This window comes from Kogia breviceps, chromosome 7, assembly GCF_026419965.1.
Source record: "Kogia breviceps isolate mKogBre1 chromosome 7, mKogBre1 haplotype 1, whole genome shotgun sequence".
NCBI classification, from domain to species: Eukaryota; Metazoa; Chordata; class Mammalia; order Artiodactyla; family Physeteridae; genus Kogia; species Kogia breviceps.
This window is the reverse complement of record NC_081316.1, coordinates 82,215,755-82,226,889: the sequence shown is the minus strand read 5'-3', so window position 1 is coordinate 82,226,889 and position 11,135 is coordinate 82,215,755.

Genomic DNA, 11,135 nt, shown 5'->3' with positions numbered 1-11,135 from the left:
ACCTGGCGCCGCCAATTTATTGTTGAGATATAGAGATGAGTCATCTCAAAGGCGAGGGAGGGGCCAGCTGGGCATTGACAAGGGCTGGCTTTGAAGGGGAGGGACAAGCACTGGATAGGGTGAGGACTGATCAGTTCGAGTGCAACCCGGAAGCGCTGACGGTGGCACACGACAGGGCAAAATCCAGCCACAAGAACTGGGAATAACGTGGCAATCACAAGATGCCAGCAAGGCCCGTCTCACCCAAGGGGCCCCGGCGGCCCTATGGCCCACGCCCCTGGCGAGTTCCCGCTCCTTGTCTTTCCCCATTGGTCCGCTGAAGCTCATTTGGCTCCTAGGGCCCGCCCCTCTGGGGAGAACGAGAGGTGGTGCATCCCTCCCCCACTTCCGACAGGAGCAGCCATAGTGAGTGTGGCGGGATCGAGACGGTTTGAGGGGGCAGTTCGCTCTTTGGCCTCCGCTTTTATCCTCCCAGTGTTTCTCTTTAGTCTCGGGTTATCAGGACCCAGAGGAAAGGGCGGTTTGCCAGTTGGTAGCGGGGCGTTCGTGTGAAGTGCAGAGGTTTGCTTCACTGCCTCCAGTTTCCTGGAGGCCGGCGGGTTTTAATTTTCAAAAGGTGATGTCATCACAAAACCTTTCCAAGGTCCTAATGCCCTGTGGTCAGGATCTCAGAACCACTTAAAATCAGATCCTTAGAGATAGGGTGACCATATAATTTATTGTTAAAACTGGCACAGATTTGAAAACCTAAAGTAATACTATTAATTACCATTGGCCCAACAGTCATAAATGTGGATTGTTCTGGAATTTAGAGCCACCCTACTCCAGATCAAGTCTTAGGCCCAGGTTTTTGTTTGTGTGTGTGTGTGTGTGTGTGCACGTGCGTGCGCGCTGAAATGTATGTACCGAACACTTCCATTTTAATCATTTTTATTTTTTATTTTAGTGTAGTTGATTTACAGTGTTATATTGGTTTCAGGTTTACAATGTAGTAATTCTATATTCTTATAGATTATTCTCCGTTTAAAGTTATAACATATTGGCTCTACATTAGATGCTTGTATCTTATTCATTTTATATCTTCTACTTCGTGCCTCTTAATCCCCTTAACCTATCTTGTCCCTCCCCCACCTCTCTCCACAACAGTAACCACTAGTTTGTTCTCTATATCTGTGTCTGTTTCTGTTTCTTGTTATATTCATTTGCTTATTTTTTAGTTTCCACATATAAGTGAAAACATACAGTATTTGTCTTTGATTTATTTCACTAAGCATATTACCCTCTAGCTCCAGCCTTGTTGTAGCAAATCCTTTTTTTTTTTTTTTTTTCTGCGGTATGCGGGCCTCTCACTGTTGTGGCCTCTCGCCTTGCGGAGCACAGGCTCCGGATGCGCAGGCCTAGCGGCCATGGCTCACGGACTTAGTTGCTCCGCGGCATGTGGGATCTTCCCGGACCAGGGCACGAACCCGTGTCTCCTGCATCGGCAGGCGGATTCTCAACCACTGCGCCACCAGGGAAGCCCGCAAATCCTTTTAAATCATTTTTAAGTGGCATTAATTACATTCACAGTGTAGTACAAATGTCACCATTATCTGTTTCCAAAAATTTTTATCACCTCAAATAGAAACTCTGTCATTTGGCAATAACTCCCCATTACCCCATTTCACCAGCTCCTGGTAGTCTCTTTGAAGTTGCCTCTACTAGATATTTCACTTAAGTGGAATCATGCAATATTTGTCCTTTTATGTCTGACTTACTTCCTCAGTATAATGTTTTCAAGGTTCATCCATATTGTAGCATGTATCAGTACTTCATTCCATTTTATGGCTGAATAAAATTCCATTGTATGGTTATATCACAATTTGTTTTTCCATTTATTAGCTAGCTGATGGACACTTGGGTTGTTTCTACCTTTGAGCTATTGTGAATAACACTGCTATGAAAACTCCCATACAAGTATTTTGTTTGATTCCCTGCTTTCAATTGTTTTGAGTATATACTTAGGAGTAGGATTGTTGGGTTATATGGTAATTCTATGTTTAAACTTTTTGAGGACCTGTCATACTGTTTTCCACAGCAGCTGTACCATTTTACACTCCCATCAAAATAGATAAGGGGGGACTTCCGTGGTGGTGAAGTGGTTAAGAATCCGCCTGCCAATGCACGGGCATGAGTTCGATCCCTGGTCTGGTAAGATCCCACATGCTGCTGAGCAACTAAGCCCCTGTGCCACAAGTAGTGAGCCCGCGTGCCACAACTACTGAAGCCCGTGCACCTAGAGCCCTGCTCTGCAACAAGAGAAGCCACTGCAATGAGAAGCCTGCTTACCACAACAAAGAATAGCTCCCACTCACTACAAATAGATAAAGCCTGCACACAGAAACAAAGACCTAATGCAGGCAAAAAATAAATAAAATTTTTTAAAAAAACAGTGGATAAGGGTTCCAATTTCTCTACATCCTCACGAAAACTTGTTATTTTCCATTTTTTATTTTATTTCTTTATTTCTTTCTTTAACATAAATAAGCAGAATCAACAAGCAGGATCCTGGCTTACTTCAGGACATAAAGTTTATGGAACTGGTCTTTAATTCATGGCCTGGGATACCAAGATTTTAGAAATCTAAATCTTTACTGGCTGAGTTACATGAAGGGCTCCCTGTTGAGACCGAGCCAAAATGTCAATTTCACTTAAATTTTTTTTCTACCAGTGTACATTAATAGAAATACCCTTGCAAAATTTGACTTAAAAAAAATTGGGCACATATTTCTGAAGTTTAAAGTCATTTTATTCAACAAATATCTACAGAGAACTTTAGGTCTGTTACCGTCATTATTCTTATTTTTTTCATTAATTTGTAAAGTAAATATTATGAATTTCTCATTCTCTGAGATTTACATGGTGCTCTCTATTAAGGCTTGAACGAGGCTAGTCCTTCCAGCATGTGTCCAAGTCAAGATGAAATGTGGTGTATATGTAGTGCCAGTGCTTCCCCATCACATTCATTTCTGGACATCTTTAAGTAGCATTTTTTTCCCTTCAAGATTATAAGGTTTGGGATAGAGAGCAATTAGAAATCACAAGGATAGGAGGGATTTTTAGACCCTGTCCTAATTGGAGTAGGTGGTAATGTTGGTGGGGTCATATTATGGTTTTTTTTCTTCAAATTATTTTAATAACCTGGCAGTGATTCAAAGTATAAGAAGATTCAGGACTTCCTTCCCTGGTGGCGCAGTGGTTGCGAGTCCGCCTGCCGATGCAGGGGACACAGGTTCGTGCCCCTGTCCGGGAAGATCCCACATGCCGTGGAGCGGCTGGGTCCGTGAGCCATGGCCGCTGAGCCTGAGCGTCCGGAGCCTGTGCTACGCAACGGGAAAGGCCACAACAATGACAGGCCCGCATACCGCATACCGCAAAAAAAAAAAAAAAAAAAAAATATATATATATATATATATAAAAGGCATAATAATTATCTCCTTTGCTCCTTCCCAAATTTTCTGCAACTAGGAATTATAGTGAGTATTTTACTCTATCCTCTATAAAAATCAGACAATTATAGTATGTGTTTTCTAGTTCAGTCTCTGGTGAGCATGTGAGATTGCTTGGTTCTAAAGCCTTTGGATTAGTCTCACTGCTAAAGAAAGAAACCCTTAGCCAGTCTGTGGGGCTGCAAGATCTGATTTCTTACTAGAGGTTACTCATAATTAGAGTTGCAAGATTTAGCAAACAAAAATAAGGATGCCCAGTTAAATTTGAGTATAGAATTTAAAATTCTAATTTAATTTGGCATCCAGTATTTTATCTGGCGAACCAATCTAATTAATACACCAATATTATGCATTCATTATTTCAACTTAATGTTTTTATTGAACACCCCTAGAGTAAAACACTGGGCTAGGCTTTGTAGGTCAAACAGAAGGTAAAATGTGTGTCCTCAAAGAATTTATAATATTGGAAGATACCAGGCAGAACACTGAAATTACATGTAAACAAATGAAAACTACATGTATAATAATGTTATTATATAGAGTTGCCTGTCAGTCTCTCTCTGTAGTTTGCTTCTTTGAATGTTGAGTATTGGTCCCTTTCAGGTATTTGTTTTTTTTTTTTTGCGGTATGCGGGCCTCTCACTGTTGTGGCCTCTCCCGCTGCGGAGCACAGGCTCCAGACGCGCAGGCCCAGCGGCCATGGCTCACGGGCTTAGTTGCTCCGCGGCATGTGGGATCTTCCCGGACCAGGGCTCGAACCCGTGTCTCCTGCATCAGCAGGCGGATTCTCAACCACTGCGCCACCAGGGAAGCCCAGTTGTTTTTTTTTTTTTTTTTTTTTGGTGGTACGCGGGCCTCTCACTGCTGTGGCCTCTCCCGTTGCAGAGCACAGGCTCCAGGCACGCAGGCTCAGCGGCCATGGCTCACGGACCTAGCCGCTCCGCGGCATGTGGGATTTTCCCAGACCGGGGCACGAACCCGTGTCCCCTGCATCAGGAGGCGGACTCTCAACCACTGCGCCACCAGGGAAACCCTTTTTTTTTTTTTTTTTTTTTTTTTTTTTTTTTCAGGTATTTGTATTTGGAAGAACAGAGACCTTCCCCTGTAGTAAAGCTCTGTCTTGGAATTAGCATGGCTTTTGCCTGTTCGTTACTACCAAAGAATAAATACCTGGTATTGAACAGGACTGTTCAATATTTTAACTCTCTATACAGCAAAGTGAAAAATTAGAAAGCTAGACACTTAAATGCTCTTTTTTCATTATAATTTCAAACTTGTTTTACCTTAATTTGTGATTGATATTTAATCAGTAGTGGTTTGTTATACTTTGAGCTTTTGGGTTTGCCTTCTGTTAAGAATTTAATGGAATTTAATGACTCTAAACAAACACTTAAGAAGACGGTACTTAAAGGAAGCCTATGACCCCTTTGCAATGGATTAATTGTTTTGCAATGTGAATAATTTCTTTCTCTAATTTATGAGTTTATAAGTAAAATGGGTTCATAGTTCAGATACTAATGTTAAGTTTTCTATCAAATAATACAAAAGGGATGTTATCCCAAGTGGAAAAGAGTAACACCTCTATATAAACATTTTTTGTTGCATATTTCCCTCCAAATGATAACTATTTATTGAGTTCTTTCTCTGTGCAGGCACTATGCTACATGCTTTACAGACATCATTTAATTTAATTCTGATGGAGAAACCAAGGCTAGAGAGGTTGGAGATGTGACCCAATATTTTTTTAGGATATCTGATGATCTTGTAAACACTAACAACAGAAAGCACAACTGCATGCAACATATTTCTTAATGAAGAGTTTTAAAGCACTCAGTTTTTAAAAGAGATCTGAGGTAAATACAAGGAAAAACTTCCTGATAACGAAGAACTGGAATGGGGAGAGAGGAGAGATTTTCTTCACTATATAGTATACTAAAGGATCAGTTGATGTTTATACGCCTAGAAGCTGATAGAGATGAATAAGTGCTACAGATCTTCTCTGAGCTCAGTAATTATGGGAAAAGGAGTTTGCCTGGAGACCAGAGAGGGGACTTGTATTGGCTGTGTGTCGTTTCCTTTCCAGCTTCAATCCTATGTCCACCTACTGTGGAACCTTGCATGACAATTGCTACTTCTAAAACAATAAATAATAATTATCTACCTCTAGCTATTGGATTCTTACTTCAATGAAATATGTGTAAAACTAAGCTCACTATCTTCCTGCCTTTCTTGACCTTGTATGCCCCACTTCTTTATTTGCTACCTTCTTTTTTCTTTCCTTCTCTTCAGAACAAAATTTCTTAGATGAAAGAGTCTTCACTTCTTGCCTCCATTTCTTTTTTTTTTTTCTCCATTTCTTAGTCTCCCATTTCCTCTTAAACCCAAGTGTGGCTTCTCTCCTCCTCTCTCCATTGAAACTTCTTTGACTCAGGACAGTGACCTTTTAAAAAAGGAAAACTTTATTGAAATATAATTTACATATGATAAAGTCACTCATTTTAAGTGGCTTAATTATAATTCAGTGATTTTTATTAAATTTACAACATTGTACAATCATCACCACAATCAAATCTGAAAACATTTCTATTGCCTTGAAAAGAGCCCTGTGCCCATTTGCAGTCACTCACCTTTTGAGAGCAGATTCAATGAATGATTTTCAGTCCACAACTTACCTAACTGCTCTGAATACATTTGGCCCTACTGACCATACCTTTCCTTTAGAAACTTTCTCTTTCCTTCTTTCTGGCCATCACTTTCTCCTGGTTTCTCTCCTAACTTTTTGATAATTCTTCACAGATTACTTTCTCTGCCAGGCTTTACTGTTTTTAAAATATTTATTTATGTATGTATTTGGTTGCACCGAGTCTTAGTCGCGGCACGCGGGATCTTCCTTGCTGAGTGCGGGATCTTTGTCACGGTATGAGGGATCTGTTTCCCAGACCAGGGATAGAACCCCGGCCCCCTGCATTGAAAGCGCGGAGCTTTAGGCACTGGACCACCTGGGAAGTCCCTGTCTTATTTAAAATTTATTTATTTATTTACTTACTTATTTATTTATAGCTCCATTGGGTCTTTGTTGCTGCCTGCGGCCTTTCTCTAGTTGTGGTGAGCGGGGGCTACTCTTCGCTGTGGTGTGCGGGCTTCTCATTGCGGTGGCTTCTCTTGCTGCGGAGCACCGGTTCTAGGCACGCGGGCTTCAGTCGTTGTGGCATGTGGGCTCAGTAGTTGTGGCTCCTGGGCTCTAGAGTGCAGGCTCAGTAGTTGTGGCACATGGGCTTAGCTGCTGCACGGCATGTGGGATCTTCCCGGACCAGGGATCAAACCCGTGTCCCCTGCACTGGCAGGTGGATTCTTAACCACCGCGCCACCAGGGAAGTCCTCCTGCCTTACTTTAACTATTGCTGTTCCATCGAGTTCTGTCCTGGCCTTTCAGCCTACACCTACTTAAGTGATTACATTCATCCTCATGGCTACAACTGCCATCTGTAAGCCGATGACTCCAAAATTTCTATTTCCAGCTGAGACTTGTGCCCTGAGCTCCAGTCTGCTATAGTATAGTATAGTAAAACTACTTATCATCAACAGTGGTTCTTCTCTTGGGCTCTTGCTGTAATAAAATGCAAACAGAAAACTCATCAAATTAGCAGATAAATCCTGTTCCTCTTGGAGGAGGAAATTAAGATTCACCTATATTGTATTAAGTATCAAAGTGCTGAATGAAATATGAAATATACATATGATCGCTGAAGTTTATAGACAATAATATACTCTTCTTGTCAGGTCTTATAAGTAAAATAGAATTTTAATGTACCTGCAACTCTACTACTTCATTCTAGCTTACATTTTTACATATGTGTCTCACCAGGAGGTTGATATAAACTCAAGAGCAGGGACCAAATCTTTTTCTGCTTTGTCTTTCCAGTAAGAAAGCACAACGCTTGGTATAAAGTAGGTAAAAGTATTGCAGAATGAATAAATGAATGTATCAGGGCAGAACATACTTGAAACTGAACTGGTGTGTTAGTGTAGTGTACATTGGTGGTGGACTACCAAATGTCATTTTCCATCTTTTCTTCCTTATTACAAAATTGTAATTTTTTTGTAATAACCCATCTCCCTCCACACAGCCATACACTTTTGTATTTATCATAGAAATCCTATTTCTCTTGCAGTGACAGATTTAGGATGGCTATATGAAGAAATTCTTGCCAGTAAGATGTAATGGGCAAAGAAGATATACAGACTGCCAACAAACACATGAAAGAATGCTCAACATCATTAATCATTAGAGAAATGCAAATCAAAACTACAGTGAGATATCATCTCACACCAGTCAGAATGGCCATTATCAAAAAATCTACAAACAATAAATGCTGGAGAGGTTGTGGAGAAAAGGGAACCCTCTTGCACTGTTGGTGGGAATGTAAATTGATACAGCCACTATGGAGAACAGTATGGAGGTTCCTTAAAAAACTAAAATAGAACTACCATACAACCCAGCAATCCTGCTACTGGGCATATACCCTGAGAAAACCATAATTCAAAAAGAGTCATGTACCACAATGTTCATTGCAGCTCTATTTACAATAGCCAGGACATGGAAGCAACCTAAGTGTCCATCAACAGATGAATGGATAAAGAAGATGTGGCATATATATACAATGGAATATTACTCAGCTATAAAAAAAATGAAATTGAGTTATTTGTAGTGAGGTGGATGGACCTAGAGTCTGTCATACAGAGTGAAGTAAGTCAGAAAGAAAAAAAACAAATACCGTATGCTAACACATATATATGGAATCTAAAAAAATAAAATAAAATGGTCATGAAGAACCTAGGGGCAGGACGGGAATAAAGACGTAGACCTACCAGAGAATGGACTTGAGGACATGGGGAGGGGGAAGGGTAAGCTGGGACGAAGTGAGAGAGTAGCATGTACATATATACACTACCAAATGTAAAACCGATAGCTAGTGGGAAGCAGCCACATAGCACAGGAAGATCAGCTTGGTGCTTTGTGACCATCTAGAGGGGTGGGATAGGGAGGGTGGCAGGGAGGGAGATGCAAGAGGGAGGAGATATGGGGATATATGTATATGTATAACTGATTCACTTTGTTATAAAGCAGAAACTAACACACCATTGTAAAGCAATTATACTCCAATAAAGATGTTTAAAAAAAAGAAAGATGTAATGGGGAGTCTGCTGGGGAGATTCTGGGGAAAGTTTTTCACTTATAAATAGAGATACATCGGGGAATTCCCTAGCGGCCCAGTGGTTAGGACTCTGCACTCTCACTGCCCAGGGCCCGGGTTCAATCCCTGGTCAGGGAACTAAGATCCCACAAGCCGCACGGCAGGGCCAAAAAAGAAAAAAGAGAAAAAGAGATGCAGCGAGGCATCTTCTTTCTTTGGACTTTATAGTGTCTAGAAGTGTCAACTTGAACTATGACAGCCATCTTGTGAATACTGGGGATGCTAGTATCTAAGGGCAAAGGATATATAAAGGTCAATAAACCGAGGAAAGCAGAACAGAAAGACAGAAGAAGGTGGTCTTTGCCGACATTGCTGGTTGGAAATTAACCAACTCTGAAGGTGCCCTAACTTGGGACTTCTTTATGTGACTTGCCCGACTATTTAAACTATATAGAGTTGAGTTTTCTATTTCTTCTAGTTGAAAGAATCTTAACCAATAATTTTAGTAAACAAATAACATAGCAAACAACCTATGTGGGTTTTTTTTCCTTGTTAGACTACAGTGGAGTGTGGACAAAGAGCACATGCTGACCCTGTTGTCATCTCTGTTGTCTGTGTTGGACTCCAGCTGTAACGTAGATGTTCTTACAAACCTCCTCTGAAAAGACCCTTTGCACACTAACCTTGATAGTCTCAGATCTAGGCAACAAAAACAGTAATAGGCATGTCAGGTGAAGCCAGGAAGACATATTTTAGGGTCAGTGCTATATGGAAACTTCTTGCTTCTACTGATGAAAATAATGAGAATTTTCAGGCTGATTCTACCACTCAGTGCTGGCACTATTTAGCCCCAGGGGAGAATTCTAATGGTAATTATATTCAGGAGACTTTAAGATATATATTGATGCTGGTTCTTTGTAGTTATTATGATATTACCTATACAAGTTTCAGTACTTTTACCTTTTTCTCCTATCTTTCCATCTATTCAAATTCTGCTTGTATGCCAAGATGCAGCTGAGATTTCACACTAGTCATAAACACAATGCACCATAATGTAACTCTGATGTACCAAAATACCTATATTTCTGAGCATCAGATACCTATAAGACCCTGGAGGTACGTTATACACACAAGGTACAACCCTACCTTGCATAGCTTATGATATAATTGACAAACTAGGACACAAAGTATGGAGTAGCATACTGATTCTCAAACTTAGGATGCATAAAAGTCCACTTGTTACACCTGTTAAAAACCAGTTTCCTAGGCCATACCTTCAGAGATTTTGACTCAGTAGTTTCAGCTTGGGGTTCCATAATCTTTATTTTTGACAAATTCCTCAGATTGATTTCGACTGTAGGTGTAATGAGACTCTCTTTTGGAGAACATTGTGGAGTGGAGAGAGTGACAATTTTGTGTTTCTTTGGACTGTGGTGCCATGCTGAAATGGGCCTGTGGTAGGAGTATAAAGGCATACATTCATTCAGATTATCTTAATAGTGGTAACGGTGAAAATGGAGCTAATTGTAACAGAGAGATGTTAAAGAGATAGCTTTCACAGGGTTTGGTGACTGATTACATATGAATGATACGGAAGAAGAAAAGGTCAAGGATAACAGTAAATATCCTGATTTAAGTGATTCTCATCTCTTGTTGGCTCTATGACGGATTCTCTTATTCCCTAAACTTTAAATGAAGATAATAATATCTACTTCATAGCGTTATTATGAAGTATAAATAAATTAGGGTGTTTAATAAATACTCAAAAATATTTAGTTTTCTAAAAGAAGTTTATTTTTATTTTTTTTTTGCGGTATGCGGGCCTCTCACTGTTGTGGCCTCTCCCGTTGCGGAGCACAGGCTCCAGACGCGCAGGCCTAGCGGCCATGGCTCACAGGCTTAGTTGCTCCGCGGAATGTGGGATCTTCCCGGACCAGGGCACGAACCCGTGTCTCCTACATCGCCAGGCGGATTCTCAACCACTGCGCCACCAGGGAAGCCCTAAAAGAAGTTTAATAACAATAGAAGGTAGCATATGGTTAATGCTTAATGAAGGACTGGTGCAAACTATAAGAATTAAAGGAGTCGTGGAGAAGGGAAGATCATTGTGGTCTGGCATGAAGCATCTCAGTACTTTAAAAAATTCAATTACATTTTTAAATTTTGAGATTTTAAAAAATTTTTATTTATTTATTTATTTTTGGCTGTGTTGGGTCTTTGTTGCTGTGCAGGCTTTTCTAGTTGTGGCCAGCAGGGGCTACTCTTTGTTGTGGTGCATGGGTTTCTCATTGCGGTGGCTTCTCTTTCTGTGGAGCACGGGCTCTAGGCACGCAGGCTTCAGTAGTTGTGGCACACGGGCTCAGTAGTTGTGGTTCACGGGCTCTAGGGCACAGGCTCAGTAGTTGTGGCACATAGGCTTATTTGCTCTATGGCATGTGAGATCTTCCCCCAC